At 41.3% G+C, this 20,345-nt stretch overlaps 1 long non-coding RNA gene across 1 annotated transcript; it reads right to left on the bottom strand.

Annotated features, from left to right (window-relative positions):
- Positions 1 to 281: 281 nt before the first annotated feature.
- LOC140001743 (uncharacterized) lies at positions 282 to 18,555 on the bottom strand. Its single transcript, XR_011807264.1, has 4 exons — positions 18,463 to 18,555; positions 17,671 to 17,737; positions 4,576 to 4,671; positions 282 to 4,326 (listed from the first exon to the last, which is right to left on the bottom strand). It is a non-coding gene; the product is annotated as an uncharacterized lncRNA (long non-coding RNA).
- Between the last annotated feature and the right edge of the window lie 1,790 nt (positions 18,556 to 20,345).

Below are 20,345 nucleotides of genomic sequence, written 5' to 3'. Positions count from 1 at the left end.
GGGATAAGATATTTTTAGTTTCTTTTGAGTTTCTCCCTGCTCTGGCTTGTTAGTAATAGGTAATAAATTACATTAATCTCCCCATGCTGAGTCTGTTTTGCCCATGACGATAATTGCTGAGTGATCTTCCTGTCCTTATCTCAACCCCTGAGCCCATCATATTTTCTCCCCCTTTTCCTTTGAGGTGGTAGAGTGAGAGAATGGTGTCGCTCAGCTGCCCAGCTGAGTAAAAACACAACACTGAATGAGAGAAGTTTGTAGTGTTCAAAGGACTACTAGACATGAGCAACTGAACATGGAAAACAGCCCTGTTATCATTTATTAGACAAAAAAACAACAGGAAATTCTTGCTACTCTGTAAACTTCTTGAGGCTTCAAAACAATCTGGAAGCTGGTGAATGCAGTGAAGAAAGTGTGGGATGGGTCTGCCCAGTTCTTTTTTTTTTTTTTTTTTCCCTCACAGGCCAGAAGGAGATAAAATATAGGCTGGATGGATCCTAGCAGACCTAACTGATATACTGGCACAGCACGATTATTTTGTGTCTAATTATAGCTATATGTTATGTTAAAGGGGAAGCAGTAAAGGTTTTAATATTTCAGCTTCTTACAGCTCTTTGCTTTGTGCTCACCTTCATTATTATGCAATGGAACTAAAATTTCCCTTGTGACTCTTTTAATTTCTGTATGCAATCCTTTATTGATGCTTCTTCTGTCCTTCCTTAGCTGTAATGCAGATCCAGCCACAGCCTGCAAGAGCCCTTCTTGTGATGGCTAGTTCCAAAATAATAGTTAACTGTCAATCGTTACGAGGTATCCATTATGACATGGGGTAGTGTCCTCAAACAGCACAATTTTTTTTTTCAATCAGTTATTATATAGCACTACAGTGGCATTTCACCTCACATATGGCGTCTCATTTCTAAAAAAGATCCTGTTTATGTAATCCTACAGTGGTTGGGTCAAGCTATACTGCAGTAACATATGAATTCATTAGGCAGCAAACTGAGCAACTTCACAATTAACGTTGGTATATTCGCATTACACATAAGAAAGCTAGGCATCTCCACAGTGAAATTACATGGATAAAGAATAGTCAAATAAAAATACCGAAAGTATTAATATACTTCTGAAATAATTGTTGCAATTAAATCTATTCATTAAGCCATACAGAATTCATGATTTTCCAAAGATAAAATCACATCTCACCTGATTCACTAATGCAATAATGTGTATCTGCTGATAAAACCTCAAAAGATTTCTACCACTCTTTAAGCCTCAAGTAAGAGAAAAGTAGTATGGTATGAAGGTGTCCTTGTTTTAATTCATAGGGGCTGGTATGTGCCATGTTTTTGGATTTATCAGAAAAATAATGTTGATAACACACTAATGTTTTAGTTGTTGCTGAGCAGTGCTTTCATTAAGTCAAGGACTTTTTAGCTTGTCATACTGCCCTACCAGTGAGAAGGGTGAGGGTGCACAAGAATCTGGGAGGGGACAGAACAAGAACAGCTGACCCAAATTGGTCAAAGGGATATTCCATATCCTATGGCATCATGCTAAGCAATAAAACTGAAGGGAGTAGGGCAAGTGTGGGGAAGTGGCTTCTGCTCAGGGAGTGGCTGGGCATCAGTCAGAGGAGTGGTAACTGCATTGTGCATCACTTGTTTTGTTTATATACATGCATTTTTATTATTGTTGTTGTTATTTCCCCTTCCTTTTCTGTCTTATTAAACTGTCAATATCTCAAACCTTGAGTTTAATTTTTTTTTTTTCAAGATTCTCTACCCCATCCCACTGTGTGTGTGTGGTTTCATCAAATCCAAAATTTTAGATCTCAACAAGTGAAGAAATGCTTCAGTGTATTTACATCTATATGCAACATTAAAGGTATCTATTGTTGAGGATGTTTTCTGAGAGTACAGAATTCTCCACTAAGACCTAAAGTTTTTTAAACATCACATAGCTCTTGTAGAATTTTTAAGGTAATTTGTTTTAGGTATCATGAAGTCCACCAAGATAAATTATGTGTTGGTTTCACCCTGATGGGCAGCTGAACACCACAACTGCCCTCTCACTCCATCTCCTCAAAGGAAGAAGGGGAACAAACATGATGAAAGAGGGATAAAGGGTAAATATAAGGACAGGGAGATCACTCACCAATTACCATTACAGGCAAAACAGTCTCAGCATAGGGTTAGTAATATAAATTATTGTGTATCACTTGCACACTAGAGCAGTGAGAAATTAAAAGTAAACTGAAAACACCTTTCCCCACCATCCACCCTTTTCTATGTCCTCCCTCCAGACACCACAGGGGAAGGAGGAATAGGGGTTGCAGTCATTCCATAGCACTTTATTATCTGCAACTTCTTCATGGTCACTCTCTGCCCCTTCTCCAACATGAGGTTCCTCCCATGAGATGCCATCCTTCCCAAAGTGATCCTACACAGGCTTCTCACAGTCTGCAGTTCTCCAGGAACTACTTCAATATGGGACTGTTCCATAGGGCCCATCTGTCATGATGGGGGTGCACAAGGAGGACACAGCCAGGACAGCTGACACACACTAACTAAAGACATATCATATGACGTCATGCACAGCAATAAAAGCTGGGGTAAAAAAAAGATGAAGGGGTAGATGTTTGGAGTGATGGAATTTTGTCTTCCCAATAAACAGTTATGTGTTAAGCCCTGCTTTCCTGTAAGTGGCTGAACACCCGCCTGCTGATGGGAAGTAGTGAATGAATCCAGTTTTGCTCTGCTTGTGCATGCAGCTTTTGCTTTACCTAGTAAAATTCTTTATCTCAATCCATGAATTCTTGTACTTTTACCTTTCTGATTCTCTCCCCCATCCCACCTGGGATAAGAGTGAGTGAGCAGCTGTGTGGTACTTTGCTGCCTACCAGGGTTAAACCACAACAGTGGAGAATAATAATTTTTAATAATTTTAATAATTATTTTTTCACTTTTAGTTATTTACTCTAATGATTGCTGTTTGAAGAATAGTCCACATATATGTTTGCATCTCTTCCAAAGCAAATTCCTTCCTCTTGTACAATGTATTTCATTGTGTTTTCACCAGCATTGCTCAGAAGAGTAGAATTCAAAAGCTGGTGATTGCTGTGAAAGCACATATTGAAAAGAGCAGCCTGATAATGCAAGGAAGAGAGAGTCACAAATGAAATTATTACAGGTAAAATAAGAATTATCACCCAACTTTTATGTTAGAAAAAGTGTTTGAAATTTCTTCAGAAGGATTGGAAGGAATGAAGAAAAAGCCTCCCATCCTCACTTGAACTTCACATTTTAAAATGTTTAGACTAAGTATCAAGTACCATGCTTAGGATGCAAACAATTATATCATGTATGTTTGTTTTTCTATTTAGTACCTGGAAGATATAAACTAGCAGTATCCCATAGCTTTATTCTGAACTACACTTACTCAAAACACAGGGCAGCAATTCAAGAAGCCAGCAGTAAATTCTCAACTCCACTGACTTCTTTGGAGTGATGATTTCATTTACAGAATTCAGCTACTTTTATTGAAAAGATTATTAAATAAATATAAGAAGAAAATCAGTGGTCAAATGTGCTGAACTGTACATTCACCATAGCTAAATGCACTAAATGTTTGATGAAGGACATAAATAATTAGTAAGACACACATACCTATAAAAAGTTTCCTCTGCTCAGGCAAGCATGTATGTGACATATGATTTCAAAGTGGCAAAATGTGCTTTGTTTGCTACTTCACTTCCTGTGCACGCCAGACAGGTGCTGAGTGCCCCATCATTTTACTGTGCATTCTTTAATTCTCTCAGCTATAGCCGAAGCTAGTGATGTTCATTAACTGTTCAGTGGAATTTGTATGCAGTGAACACAATGTTACCCATTTATTCACATCTCTATGTTATTCTTTCATAGGCAAAACACTGTGCACTCATACTCCTAAACCCACTTCATTTGCCTTTTCACACTTAATCTTCTAAGACATTTCTAATCAGATCAAGCCTAAATGGGAAATACATAAGGAAATTATTCTAGTGACAAAAACCACCAACACCAACAGACAACAACAACAACAACAAATCAAACAACAACAAAAAACACTATTGCATTCAGAAGAGTGTTGCCAACAGAGGTGATCCTCCCCCTTTACTCAGCCCTGGCGAGGCCACACCTGGAGTATTGCGTCCAGTTCTGGGCTTCTCAGTACAAGTGGGACATGGAGCTACTGGAGCAAGTTCAGAGGAGAGCTACGAAGATGATGAGAGGAATGAAGCTCCTGTCGTATGAGCACAGGCTGAGAGGACTGAGCCTGTTTAGCCTGTAAAAGAGAAGACTGAGGGGAGATCTCATTAATGTGTATAATAAATATGTGAGGGGAAGTTGTCAAGAGGATGGAGACAGCCTCTTTTCAGTTGTGCCCAGCGAGACAATGAGAAGCAATGGGCACAAACTGAAGCACAGGAAGTTCTGACTGAATGTGAGGGGGCACTTCTTTCCTGTGAGGGTGACAGAGCACTGGAACAGAGGCGCTATGGAGTCAACTTCTGTGGAGCTACTCAAAACCCACCTGGATGCCATCATGTGCAATGTGCCCTAGGTGATCCTGCTTGGCAGGGAACTAGAAGATCTTCAGAGGTCTCTTCCATCCTCAGCCATTCTGTGACTGAAAAGTGAGAAAAAGAAAATGTAAGCTCACAACGGTGATCATACAAAGACTGGTCATAGGAATATATTTGTGCTATGATCCACATGTATATTGCAGTCACTATACTGTGCTTGTATACTGAGTTCAGTACATTGTTGTATCACTTTTCAAACCAAAATCTTGTATAATATCAAATATCTTCCAATAAAGAAATATGATATTAAACATTACACCCCCACCCCCACCCCTCCGTGTAGAATATATGGAAAAAAATGGTCAGAGAGTACTGGATTCTTATATTAGTTTGACTATATTCAATTTGCAATGAAAACACTAGTAACTGAACTATAATAAAGCTTATAATATTAGAAGACCCTAAAAGAGCAGTAAAACAAAACCAAAGTGATGTATCTACCATAAGCTACTGTTACCTTGATCCAGCAATGATATTTTGAAACACAAATAGTAGACTCCTTGAAACCTTTGTATGATTTTTTTAAATCTAACTAGTCTAGAAATTACATTTGAGGAGACCATTCAGTTTTGATAAACCTAGGCTTAAGAAAAACAAACAAACAAACATAAACCCTGTTGAATCTCCGTGCTACAAAATTAACTCAGAGCAAGAGAAATGCTCTTTTTCTTTCTTTTTGCTCTACTGAGATGACAGAGTCAGGATATACTACAAGACAAAGTAATGAGGAAATTCTACACGAAGTGTGATTCTTGCCAAGAATGCTTGTTTCTTTCCCATTCAATTTACGTGCCTACAGCTGAAGTAAGTTCCTTTATGTCAGTTACTCTAATTTAAAAGAATGCTTCAGGTCCTGTAAACAGCAGTGGAGGTTTTCTGTGCAACCATAAATAAATAAATAAATAAATAAATACCTCTCAACCTGAATACAAAATAATATTTTTTTATATCTACAGGTACTGTGATTAGAGATGTCTCACTGCAATATCTATCCTATAGCAATGGAATTTTATACTGAAACCTGTACAGTAACTAAGCTATTACTCTTTACGGACTCCCCAACCACAGAAAACTAGTGGACACATCGTTCAGCCTATTTGGTAACAAAAATGAGATAATACAAGTTCTACATGCACTTTCCCAGTTGGGAAAAACAAACAAACAAACAAAAACAATAACAATAACAACAAAAAAATTCCAGATCTTAAAATTGTCCTTTTTCTGCCTGTACAGGGAAGGAAACGGGAGGGGAGGGGAGGGGAGAGAAGGGACAAAATATCATGAAGTTTACAGTGATACACAATAATATCAATATTCACATATTATATGACATATATAGTCACTAGGCAACCAGACATTAAACTTCAGAAATCTTAGGAAACGCTAAAATTCCTCAGAAGGTTACTATTTTCATATATAGATTATATATAGATATCAGATCAGATTCCAAGGCTGAATCATCTTACAATTTCAAAACATGAAAGTAATAAAAAAGACAAAACCAAAAATATCTCAGAGAAGTAAACAGATGGACAAAGTAAATCTTACAATAATATTTGAATGAACAATCTAAATAAGATCGTTAGTGAAAACCCTTTGGATGTACCACATCATCGATCTTTTATTAAAGATCATAGAATTATAAAATAGGTTGGAAGGGCCATTAAAGATCATCTAGTTTCAACCCCCCTGCCATGGGCGGGGATGCCAGTCACTAGATCAGGTTTCTCAGGGCCTCATCCAATCTGGTCTGGAACACTTCCAGGGATGGGGCATCTACAACCAACTTCTCTGGGCAACCTGTTACAGAGCCTCACCACTGGATACACTGGAACATCACTGGAGGCACTTACAATTGAAGAATTTCCTCCTAAAATCTAATCTAAATCTCCCCTCTTTTAGTTTAAAACCACTCCCCCTTATCCTATCATCATCTGCCTGAGTAAAAAGTCACTCCCCACCTTCTTCATAAGCCTTCTTTGAGTACTGAAGGACTGAAATGAGGTCTCCCTTGGGCCTTCACTACTTCAGGCTGAACTTCCCTAGCTCTTTCAGCCTTTCTTAAAGGCTGAGATTAGATGGAGAGAGAGATGTTAGGAGGAAATTCTTCACTCAGACGGTGGTGATACACAATGGTCAAACACTAATATTTTACAAATAATTTGCCTTCTGTTTAATATCCTGAGCAACAGGAAAAAAAATCAGAAGTATCAAAAGTTACTAAGACAGTGATACATTGTCTATATACTATGATACATTGTGCTGTTATTTAAGAATATTGCATCTTTCTTAACTCCACAAATACAGAGAAAAATATTGACTTTAGCTTCCACGATACTTATGCTTTGATCAACGTATCTTGTGTTCTTCTCAGAAAGAGTTGATGTGCTAATTTTTTTCTGATATCCATTCCAATACTATGGAGTTCTCACATAACTTCATAAGGGTAATGCAAACCCAATTTTCTACTAAATTGGTTGTGGTGCAACACATGATTAATTTATGTTCTGTGAGCTTGAAGCTGCATTTGTGAAATCAATGAAGTTTCATTTTCCACTGGCTTCACAGGTGTGCCCTGTACTGCCTTTTGTTGGCTAATTGTAATTCACGAAGTTCATTTTTGCCAGTGCTATATTTTCCATCCCATATTTTTACTTTCTTATTTCCATTCATGACCTTTTTTCCTCTTCAGCAGAGCCCATATATGTACATATTCCTCTGTGCATACTTATTCCACACTCTTCAGTTTTTATTGATTTGTAATGTGCCCCAGTTAACAACACATGATAAGGTGATTCTTTTGTATCACTAGTTCTACTACAGACACAAATGATGTATAGAACGCCCATGTTTGCAACAGCATAGTCTTCAGCTTTAACCAGTTCTGGACAAGAATGGATCCCAAGAATTAAGGCTGTTCTCTCTTTGCATATTTTTATAAATAAAAATCTAATTTCTCTTGTATTCCGTCCAAGCTTGCTTTCACAGATACAGTAAATGAAATACCAAAGGTTTTAGAGCAGCTCCCTTGTCCCCATTCCCCTTCCCTTCCTCCCCACCCCCCCTAAAAAAAAAAAAAATAAAATTATAAAAGCCTAAGAATAAAGGTTAGATCCAAGAAGCCATGCACTGACAGCATTGCCCTGATTTTCAGAGTTTTCAGCAGGCTATAGTTCAATGAGAAACTGGGGCTGCATAGCTGGGCTGTTTTTTTAAAGTAAGCTGTGCTACTTATCACAAACAATTTCAGAAGTTGGCACATAGTAAATTTACTACTGTGATCGGAAAAGAAATATAGCACAATGCTTTTTATATTTTTTTCTATTTTCACCTTCACAAATAGATACGTGACCTTCTATCTGTTTTTCTTTTGTATTTCTCTTAATAGATATTTAAAGAAAGTATTGTATATTCTCTCTTTCTCTTTCTCTTTCTCTTTCTCTTTTTCTCTCTCTCTCTCTCTCTTTCTTAATTATACTGTTAAGTGAGATATGATTACAAAACTTCAGTCTCATATCAGGTATTAAATAGAAAGATTGCATGAGACAATTCCAGCTATATTTTTTTTGGAGGGAGGGGCTTCTTAGTCTTGTAATTTACAGAAAAATTATTTCTTTACTATAAATACAAAGGTTTGTATTGTTCCAAGGAATTACACCAGTTTAAGGAAATAGAAGGGCAGCAATTTTTACTCTCTGAATATTAATAACCTTATTTTCAATTCATTGTCACTGTCACATTATATAATTGTGGAGGCAGTTTCTACCACCTGTATCAAGCAGGTATATGCCATCTTCAGTGGAAAAGCAAATTACAAGCATGTATACTGCCAGAGCTGGGAAAAGAGTGTGTGCACGGGGAGCAGGAAAGAGAAAGGAAAAATAATGTCTTTCACTTTGTGAATTGAGTATCATAAAATTCACTGTGAAGCCCCCCTTCACTACAGAGCTTCAGACCTTTGTAGATGCTCTGTCATACTTTTAAACTGCAATCCAGACTGCTGTTAAACAACAGCAATAGGTTGCCACAGACAGAAAACAGATGTCACCAGCAGATCATTTCCCATTATTCTTTCAATAGCACTTGACATCAAATCAGGGCACAACCACTTTACTGAGGCTTCTCAATGGTGAACTTTGTAGAGTAGTAGCAAAATAATGCTGTAGATGATATTAAATCAAATGAAAACACAATAGTCATATTTCACAGACTCTGGTCTGATCGGCTTCAGGGAAGACGTGTTCTGCAGCAGAGCGGGGAATTGTAGTGGACAGGCAGTTTTCTGCCTTGAGGCTACTCGAGGCCAACGAGGGAGCCATCAGGACCCCACAGCCCTCACAAGGGCGGCTGATGAGGCATTGGTGAAGCCAGAAGCCTCCCCTCTGCCATACAAAGGCAGTCCCTGGGGAGCGTGAGTGACCAGGAGTGCAGCGAACAGGGTGGGCAAACAGGGCATGGGGTGACAGTTCAAGCAGGGAAGGCAGAGTATTCCTCCTGACTCAGGAGACTGTATCTCCTACTGGCTACCTCCCAGACAGCACACTCAGCCATGATCTCCTCCATGTGGTAGAGCGCTTGCCAGAAATACTGTGGCAACCCAGACTGACTGCCTGCCCAAATATGCGGCTGTTCAGGTCTCTGGCAGCAGGGAGTGCCTGAGTCTATTGCTGCCAATGGAGGGTGGCAGAGATACCACCTGCATGAGGTGCGAGCAGGTGGAGGATCAGATCAGCCTGGTGGCAGAGCTGAAGGAGAAGATGGAGAAATTAAGGACTATCAAGGAGTGTGAGCAGGAGTTAGACTAAAGGAGTAACTCCCTGCCACGCCTGAGAGAAAGGCTATGGAGTGATATACTCCAAATAGTGGTGGACCCCCTGCCAGGCATCCTGAGAGATGGAGAGGAATAGAAACAGGTTCCTGCTTGGCATCACAAGTGAGCCCCCTCCCTACCCACCTCACCTCCTCAGATGCCCTTACACGATAGATTTGAGGCCCTGGAGTTTGAGGTAAGGATGTGGGGGAAAGTCCAAACAGAAGGTTGCCTATGGCAAGGAAGTCGACCTCACGCCTCAAGTCTTCCTCCACCAAGAAGGAAAGAAGGGTAATGGTTGCAAGTGACTCCCTTCTCAGGGGAACAGAGGGCCCCATATGTCAGACAGACCCTACATGTAGGGACGTCTGCTGCCTCCCTGGGGCCAGGGTTAGGGACATTACCAGAAGGCTTCCCGGCCTTATTCACCCCTCTGATTGTTACCCCTTAATGATAATTCAAGGCTGGAAGCAATGAAATTGCTGAGAGAAGCCTGAAGGGTATCAAAAGGGACTTCAGGGGATTGGGGTGGTTAGTGGATGGAGTGAGAACGCGGGTGGTGTTTTCCTCTATCCTTTCAGTAGAGGAGAGGGATGGTGAGCGAACCTGGAAAGCCCAACTGATCAATAAATGGCTAAGAGGCTGGTTCCATCAGAGGAATTTCGTTCAATTGCCAGTACCTGATCTCATGGGGGACTTTACCTTCGTGGACATATGCTGGAAATATGATGAGTTGGTGGGGAAGAAGACCAACATGTCTGAACAGGGAACTTTTGCTGAGCATCTGGGAGAAAAAGAGAGTTTATGTCCAGTGGAAGAAGGGGCAGGCAACTTGGGGAGAGTACAAGTTGCTAGCATATGCAGAAAGAAAATCAGGAAGACCAAACCCAGTACAAACTTGGTCTGGTCACTATGGTTAAGGATACAAAAAAAAATGTTTTTATAAAGATACTAATGGCAAGAGGAGGACCAAGGAGAATCTCCATCCTTTACAGGATGCAGGGGAGGAACAAGACTACTGAGGATAAGGAAAATGCTGAGGTTCTAAATGCCTTCTTTACATCTATTTTTACTAGCCAGACCACTTATTCTTGGACTACACAGTCTCCCGACCTGGAAGTCTGGGATGGGGAGCAGAAGAACCCCCACACAATTCAGGTGGAAACAGTTAGGGACTTTCTGCTCCCCCTGGGACTTCACAAGTCCACAGGGCCAGACAGGATCCACCCAAGGGTGCTGAGGGAGTTGGTGGATGGGATTGCTGGGCCACTTTCCATCATCTATTAGTGGTCATGGTAATCCAGAGAGGTCCCACATAACTGGAGATTTGTTAATGTGATGCCCATTTATAAGAAGGGTCATAAGCAGGACCCGGGAAACTACAGGCCTGTCAGTCTGACCTCAGTGCCAGGAAGGGTGGTGGAAAAGGACATCTTAAATGCAATCAAGCAGCATATGTGGGACAACCAGGGGATCAGGACCAGCCAGCATGTGCTTATAAAAGTCCTGCCTGACCAACCTCATCTCCTTCTATGACCAGGTAACCTGCCTGGTGGATAAGGGAAAGGCTGTTGATGTAGTCTACCTAGGCTTCAGTAAAGTCTTTGACATGGTCACACAGAATCACAGAATCTTCTAGGTTGGAATAGACCTCCAAGATCATCAAGTCCAACCTCTGACCTAACACTAACCAGTCCTCCACTAAACCATATCACTAAGCTCTACATCTAAACATCTTTTAAAGACACCCAGGGATGGTGACCCAACCACTTCCCTGGGCAGCCCATTCCAAGGCCTAACAACCCTTTCGGTAAAGAAGTTCTTCCTAATATCTAACCTAAACCTCCCTGGCACAACTTTAGCCCATTCCCCCTCCTCCTGTCACCAGGCACGTGGGAGAATAGACCAACCCCCACCTCGCTACAGCCTCCTTTAAGGTACCTATAGAGAGCAATAAGGTTGCCCCTGAGCCCTCTCTTTTCCAGGATGAACAATCACAGCTCTCTCAGAAACTCCTTGTAAGCCTTGTTCTCCAGACCCCTCACCAGCTTCATTGCCCTTCTCCGGACTCTCTCGAGCACCTCCATGTCCTTCTTGTAGGGGCCCAAAACTGAACACACTACTCAAGGTGCAGCCTTTCCAGAGCTGAGTACAGGGGGACAATCACTTCCCTAGCCCTGCTGGCCACACTGCTTCTTATACAAGCCAGGATGCTGTTGGCCTTCTTGACCACCTGAGCACACTGCTGGCTCAGTGTGCTAAAATACATTTACAAATGTATTTATAAAAACATTTTTTGTTATCTGTAACAGCAGTAGCCAGTTTGAGCTCCAGATGAGCTTTGGCCTTTCTAATTTTGTCCCTGCACAGCCTTGCAACATCCTCGTAGTCCTCCTGAGTGGCCCACCCTCTTTTCCAAAGATTATAAACCCTCTTTTTCTCCTAAGCTCAAGCCACAACTCTCTGTTCAGCCAGGCCAGGCTTCTTCCGTGCTGGCTCGTCTTTGGGCACGTGGGGACAGACCACTCCTGAGCCATTAAGATTTCCTTCTTAAAGAGTGCCCAGCCTTCCTGGACTCCTCTGCCCTTCAGAACCACCTCCCAAGGGACTCTGCCAACCAGTGTCCTGAACAGTTCAAAGTCAGCCCTATGGAAGTCCAAGACTGCGGTTTTACTAATCCCTCTCCTGACTTCACCAAGAATAGATAAGTCTACCATCTCATGGTCACTCTGCTCAAGACAGCTCCCGAGGACCACATCTCCCACCAGTCCTTCTTTCTTTGTGAACAGCAGGTCTAGCGGGGCACCTCCCCTGGTAGGCTCACTAACCAGCTGCGTCAGGAAGTTATCTTCCACGCTCTCCAGAAACCTCCTAGACTGCTTTCTCTGGGTTGTGTTGTGCTTCCAGGATATGTCTGGGAAGTTGAAGTCCCCCACAAGAACAAGTGCTGATGATTTCTCAACTTCTGCCAGCTGCCTGTAGAACTCCTCATCCGTCTCCTCATCCTGGTTCGGCGGTCTATAACAGACCCCCACCAGGATGCTTGCCTTGTTGGCCTTCCCACTGATCCTAACCCATAGGGACTCAACCTTATCATTCCCAGCCTCAAGTTCCATGACTTCAAAAAACTCTCTGATATAGAGAGCCACACCACCACCCCTTCTGTGCTGCCTGTCCCTTCTGAAGAGCCTATAGCCAGACATTGCAGCACTCCAGTCATAAGAGTGGTCCCACCGCGTTTCCGTGATGGCAACCAAGTCATAGCCTGCCTGCTGCATGATGTGGCAGTTCCTCTTGTTTGTTACCCATGCTGCATGCATTAGTGTAGATGCACTGCCTTCTCCTCTGGCCTAGCCATTATTCCCCCAGCACACCTCTAACAAGCTTTATTTCAGCCCTGTCCCCCTTCTTACCTAGTTTAAAGCCCCCTCAATGAGCCCTGCCAGCTCCTGGGCTAGGATCCATTTTCCCCTTAGAGATAGGTGGAACCTGTCTGCAGCCATCAGGCCGGGTGTCGAGTAAAGCACCCCATGGTCAAAATAACACAAAATTTCTGTGTTGGCACCAGCCTCTGAGCCATGTGTTTATCAGGTGGGCTTTCTGTGTCCTCTCTGTACCCTTCCCTGCCACTGTAGGGATGGACAAAAACACCACCTGTACTCCCGCTCCATCTACTAACTGTCCCAGTCCCCTAAAGTCCTGTTTGATAGCCTTCAGGCTTCTCTCTTCAATGTCATCACTGCCAGCCTGGACTATCAAAAGAGGATAGTAATCAGAGGGGCAAACAAGGTTGGGAAGCCTTCTGGCAATGTCCCTGACCCTGGCCCCAGGGAGGCAGAAGACTTCCCTATGGGGAGGGTCAGGCCGACAAATAGGTCCCCCTGTTCCCCTGAGAAGGGAGTTGCCTACAACAATCACCCTTCTATCTTTCTTGGTTAAGGCAGTCCTGAGGTGTGGAATTGACTTCCTTGCCCTAGGCATCCTCCTGGGTACACTTTCTACCTCAACCTCACCCACTGATCTTTTAAGCTCCAGGGCCTCAAATCTGTTAGGTAAGGGCACCTGGGAAGGTAGGGCTGGTAGGGGGCAACATTGCTTGCGAGATCGAGCAGGGACCTGTCTCCAGTCCCCCTCAACTCCCAGGTCCCCTCCCTCAGCCCCACTGCAACAGGGCAGGGGGTCCATGCCCTCTCCTTCAGGCCTGGCAGGGAGTTGCTCCACCAGTCTATCTCCCGCTCACACTCCCTGATAGTCCTCAACCTCTCTACCTCCTCCTTGAGCTATGCCACCAGGCTGACCAGGTCATCCACCTGCTTGCACCTCACACACATGGTGTCACTGCTGCCCTCAGAGGGCAGCAACAGGCTCAGGCACTCCCTGCATCCGGAGAACTGAACTGCTGCACTTTTGAGCGGGCAGTCAGTCTGGGTGGATACAGACTTCCCAGGGAGAGCCACACCTCTGCCTGGTGTAGACCATTGCAGCCTAGCTAGTGGAAGACAGCCGTTAGAGGATTTGTTCTTATGGGCAGGGGTCCCTCCCTGCTCACCCTGCTTGCGCAAACTGCCGCGTCCCGCCCTTCTGACACGCCCCACCCTGTTTGACCATCCTGTTTGCCATGCTCCTGGTAGCTCCCACTCCCTAGGGGCAGCTTTTGAACATCAACCTAGAGGGGTGCTGCTGGCTGCTCCTATGACTCACTAGCCTCCCTCGTGAGGGCTGCCTGACCCTGGCAGCTCCTTCAGGTGCCTGAAGTGGCCTTGATGCCAAAAAAAAAGCCCTGCCTGTCCCAATCCCCAGCTCTGCTGAAGAATGCATCTGCCTTGGCAAGTGGGTATCCCACAGTATTCTCCTGGAGAAGCTGGTATTCCATGGCTTGGACGGGTACACACACATTTTGCTGGGTTAAAAACTGGCTGGATGACCAGGCCCAGAGACTGGTGGTGAACAGAGTGAAATTCAGCTGGCGACCGGTCACAAGTGGAATTCCCCAGGGGTTGGTGCTGGGGCCCATCCTCTTTCTTATCTTTATTGATGATTTGGATGAGGGAATTAAGTGCACCCTCAGTAAGTTTGCAGATGACACCAAGTTGAGGGGAAGTGTCAATCTGCCAGAGGGAAGGAAGGCCCTGCAGAGGGACCTGGACAGGTTGGATCAATGGGAAGAGGCCAGTAGGATGAGGTTCAATATGACTTTGTCAGGTCCTGCACTTTGGCCACAACAACCCCATGCAACCCTACAGGCTTGGGGCAGAGTGGCTGGAAAGCTGTGCAGAGGAAAAGGATATGAGAGTGTTGGTTGACGCTTGCCTGAACATGAGCCAGCAGTGAGCCCAGGTGGCCAGAATGGCTGACAGCATCCTGGCTTGTATCAGGAATAGTGTAGTCAGCAGGATCAGGGGGGTGATCATCCCCTTGTATTGTGCTCTGGTGAGGCCACACCTCAAGTACTATGTTCAGTTTTGGGTACCTCACTACAAGAAGGACGTTGAGGCCCTGGAAGCTATCCAGAGAAGGTCTAAGGGGGTCTGGAAGACAGGTCTTTTGAGGAGCACCTGAGGGAACTGGGTTTGTTTAGTCTGGAGAAGAGGAGGCTCAGGGGAGACCTTATTGCTCTCTACCTGAAAACAAGTTGTGGGCAGCTTAGAGTCGGCCTCTTCTCACAGACAGCTAGTGATAGGAGTAGAGGGTATGGCCTTGAGATGCAACAGGGGATGTTTAGGTTGGAAATTAGGAGACGTTTCTGCTCAGAAAGAGTAGTCAGGCATTGGAACAGGTTGCCCCGGGACATGGTGGTGCCACTGTCTCTGGGTGTTTAAGGAGAGGTTGGACCTGGTGCTTAGGGACATGGTTTAATAGGTTACATTGGTAGTAGGGTGATGGTTGGTCCAGATTGTCTTGGATGTCTTTTCCAACCTTTATGATTCTATAATTTACAATGTATTAGTACAACACTACAGGAAAATAGGTGAACACACACATAAACACAGATCTATAAAACGTTGGTTTGGAGGAGGGGGGGTTGTTTGGTTGGTTGGTTTGGTTTTATAGCATTCTAAAATGCATGTTATTCTGTGTTCTTATTCCTGAAAAATAACTGCTGATGAATATACATTTTAATAGAGTTTCAGGATAATTCTTTTTCCAAGATTTTATATCCTGTCATTGTTTTGCATTCAATGAAGAAAGAAAAGGACATAAAGTGGTACTTTTGAATTGAAGTAAAGAATAATTTTCAATATTCTGTACAGGAAATATTGATGTTTCTAATCAACCTCAAAAACCACTGACTAGGTTATAATAAGTTCAGTTTGACACCGATAGTCAATTAAAAATAATATCAGTTATTATTTATATTTAAAAAAATAATAATAACATTGAGGCTAATAATCTAGAAAAAGGCAACAATTTAAAAATGAAGAAAATGGGGAACAAATGGCTTAGCTGGCCTGAAATTCTAATCAAGAGAGGAAGACTTCTGAACACCTGTGTTCACAGTTTGGTAGACTAATACTTATTTCCACCTCCTTGTTACATGTCTTGTATCAAGAACATGATGTTAAGTACAGAAACAAAGCCAGATGAATCAGTAAATACAGCATCAAAAGTAGCGTAAGAGGATAAGAATAGCTATGTCCTTAAGAAATTGGGATTGGGAGTGCAGGAAAAAAAATATTCTGGAAATATGTTCTTTCCCTGGACCATCTGAATTCATTAGTGTAAAACTTGACCTCATTCTTACCAAGAAAAGTGAATAAGCTCCTGTGAAGCCACAGAAATTTCTCCATTAAGACACAGTTTATGACTCAGGGCTTTGGTTTACAGAAGCCTATGTTATATGCCCACCACAGAAAATCTGAAAGTAACTCACTTTAAGCACAGTGAAAGAGATTTAAGTACACCAGGATTCTCTTTTAAAGAAAATAACCAGGTGGATTTTTTTATTACTATTTTATTTATTTTTTTTTCCCTCTGGTAAACTTCTCTTTTGGTTTCTCCATTTCTTTTTGGAAAAGAAATTATGCTGAAAAGTATCTGCAGTTATCTACATACTGTAAGAAAGTTTCTGAACTACAAATTTCAGCATTACTAATAAGCACAATCTGAACAGCTCTCCACTGCATATAAATGATTAAAAGGAGACAGAGGTATTTGCCATCTACTCAAAATTACTTCGGTTTCTCCCCTCATAGGAAACAATGTCATCACAGCCTTTGCAAGATACCTACATGTTTTCTTGCAGATCTAGTTTTGTAACTATTATTTTATGAAAGTGTGCCCAACAGAGATGGTGATGAGATAGTAACAAGCTCAGTTATCTACGCAAATGTAGCATCCAAAAGCCACAGTCAGGGTCGTAGCATCCTTGATATCAGCAAACATAGGAACAAATGATCAAAGCCCACCTCAAGTCCTATCCTCCTTAAATTAGTGTTAAAACACTGACATACCTCAGTATATAAAGACAATAATAAAAAAGCAGGCAGACTTATGCCATGTAAAAAATACAATGGAGCTCTGTTGAGACAGTAAGCAATCTCATTGGTCTATGGATTCTCTATTTTTATTGACAGCAGCCTCCCTTTTCTTTGGTATAAGCATCTCTGAATCAGATGTCTTTCCTATTGGTAAAACGTAATGCTAGAAAGAGTGTGGTACCAACACCTTCCAAGTGGGGAGAAGTTTGGAGACAACAAGATTACTTAAGGGGGGAAATGTAAGCACCAGACATTGCTGCTCACCTTCTCCCTACTCATACATAGAGGCCAGTGTATAATGATTGGCACATGCAAGCACAAATATTTCCAGTAGAGTTAGAATGGAGGAATATTAAAAAGTTTATAGACTACTGGCAATAGGGGCAGACACTAGTTATTAATCTTAAATATGGCCTTTTTCACATAACCATCAAGACTAGCAGAAGACATGTTAATAATCCTTATTTAAGTAGTAAACTGAGAAAAAAAAATAAATCCCTCAGCCCAAGAGAAGAGTAGAGTAGTTCATCCAATAAAAATGCTATGACTATCTAATATCTATTGGAGAGGATAACATAATGTATTAGTCAAAACCAGCCTGATTATTACACTCCATTTTATCTGAAATTTTAACAGCTGTTTGCAGAAATATACAATGTCAGGTCTCTTTTAGTAAAAACAAGCTTATCTTGTTAAGCATGTTCATATGTATCCTTTGATAAATTTGCTATAGTATCACTTCCTAGAGCTCTAACCTGATGTTGAAGAAACAAAACAGCATCCAGAAGCTCCCATTCATAGCACTGAATAGAGGATGAGAACCTAAAAAAAACATTAAAAAAGATGTATTGGTACAATATACCACATAATCCATACATCCGCATTAATTAGAACTGAAAAGTATTTACACTGTTCAATTAATTACTTTGCAATTAAAATTACTGATTTAACTAGAAGCAGGAATTAAATGCCTGAATTGCTCAATTATGCAATAGAAAGGAAAGGACTAATATATTCATTAGCTATCCAGGACAATAAATTTAAACTGTAGGGCTCTTAGACTGTATTTGCATGCATGTAACCAATGCACTTAAAATACGCAGATTAATTATTTATGTTGAAGTTTGTTGCCATTCTTCTATCCGCATCCATATTAGACTTTACTTCTGCATATGGTATTCCATAGTTGTAGTTTCTTTTTTAAAAAATGTGATTACATAGCATTTTCAGATAAATATTTCAGTGTCATAGACATTATATATACTATACATTATATATATATACATATAATAGAAGGAGTAATTTACATGTGCCCAAAATCTGGTTCAGATTTTATGAATAAAAAATTAAAATATATATATATATATATATATATATATATATGCTAATAAAAAGTTAATGGGTTGAGATAAGGATAATTTAATTAAAGGGAAAAGGAAGAGGGAAAAAAAAACAAACAAAACAAAACAAACAAACAAACAAACAAACAAAAAAAAACAAGCAAAGGCCACATGGAAGCAAAAAGAGAGGGAAAAAAAAATATTTACTTCCCATCAATGAGAGATCTTCAGCATCCTGGGAAGCAGGGCCTCAATACACATAGCGGTTTTCTGGGAGCACACCCTGCCAGACCAGGTTTTATTGCTGAGTGTGACATCATATTGTATGGAATATCCTTTTGGTTGGTTTAGGTCAGCTGCCCTGGTGATGTCCCCTCCCCACCTCTTGCCCACTCCCAGCCTGCTGGCTTTGCGGGGGCATTGTAGAGGGTCTTGATGCTGTGCCAGCATTGCTCAACAACAGACAAAACACTGGTGTGACACCAATGTTGTTCTTGTTACAAGTGCAGAGCACAGCACTGTATGGACTGCTGCAGGGAAATTTAACTCCATCCCAGCCAGACCCAGTACAACAGGAAGAAATGGTAAACACTACATCTGGCTTTATAACCAGTGAAACTCAATTCATGATCACAGTGGATGGTAGCACAGTTTCTTCATTATTATTGTACCAGCAAATAGGCTAGCATGGTATTTACAATGCAAATAACATAAAAGCTTCCCTGCCATCACACAGGTTCACAGATGGGAAACATAGATTGATGATTCATAATTCCCACAAGATTCATTGAGTACACCAAGACAAAAAATAACAAAGCTGAAGGTGAGACTGGGATTTGAGGAAAAGGTTATCTGAAGGTGAACTCTGAAGGTGAACACTCTGGTACCCAGAGTATTTGATGGGAAATATTTGAGGATTTCCTTATTAGGAAGACGGGGGAAAAGGGTATTTGTTTTATTTTCCCATAATTGGTCAAAAAAAAAAAAAATAATCAGATGTTTATATATATTTTTTTTCAGGTAAAAAGATCCATAAGTTCTTTCTGTGCTTGCCTTGCAAGGGCAAGTTTTCTGGATACTAATATCTTTAGCTTTCAATGCTGACCTGTTCCTTTCAGCAAAAGTTGGCTTCCTACAGCTCTTGAAACTGCAGATGGGGACTCACAAAGTGGAATATGTTACTGGAAAATCAAAATATATTTCTGTCAGGCTGAGCCTGCAGGCAAAAAGTAGTAAACCTATAAAACTGGAAGAGATTGAAAAGACTACTGACATCTGTGTCAGTAATCCATATTTCTTAAAACAGGAGACTGCTAACAATCTTAGGTCCATTTTGGAAAATACTGTCAGAGTATTGCTGAAAATAAAGCACAGATGTCATCGTGGTTATCTCCTCCATACATCCTTAATGATCTACTTTTAAATAAAATTAAGCAAAAATGCAGTAATCATTGTTTTCAGCTTTTAAGGTAACTCTGAATCAGGCCAATGAAGACCCAACCCTCAATCTATGTTGCTCTTAATTTGACTGGCATTAATTATCAACAGTAGTCATTTTATTACATGGCGATATTTTATTTATTTTTTTTCTCCACAGAAAGTAGATATTAGGTTGTGTTTGAAGAAAGCTACATAATCAACCTATACGTGCAATGAAAATAAATCTATCTGGAGATTATGTATTTTGAGGTTGACTTTATCTTCATTATCCTCATGGGTTGAATGTTGAGCAGTCATCACTGGCTCCCACAGAGCTTCTAAGAGAAGAGAATATGTATATATTTTTTTTGATGGATGAAAATCAGTCACAAATGGAAGGCAGAAAAAGCCACAAAGTAGTTAAAGAGTTCTAAAGTTCTTAAATTATCTCACATAAGATATATTGCTGATATTGTCTCAAAAATTGAAGTGCTACTTGTGGGGACTTCTTTTCTTAAATGCATATCTATATTTTATATCTGTACTCTCACAAGAGAAAGCAAAATTGAAATCCAGCCATGTACTTGTAGGCATAACTCTTGGTGCTTTTTTAAACACCATATGACAAATGTGTTGCTTTTCCCTTTCTTGACTGAAGAAACAGAAGGAAA

This window comes from Anas platyrhynchos, chromosome 2 (genome assembly GCF_047663525.1).
Source record: "Anas platyrhynchos isolate ZD024472 breed Pekin duck chromosome 2, IASCAAS_PekinDuck_T2T, whole genome shotgun sequence".
NCBI classification, from domain to species: Eukaryota; Metazoa; Chordata; class Aves; order Anseriformes; family Anatidae; genus Anas; species Anas platyrhynchos.
This window is presented reverse-complemented; position numbering and strand designations above follow the sequence as displayed.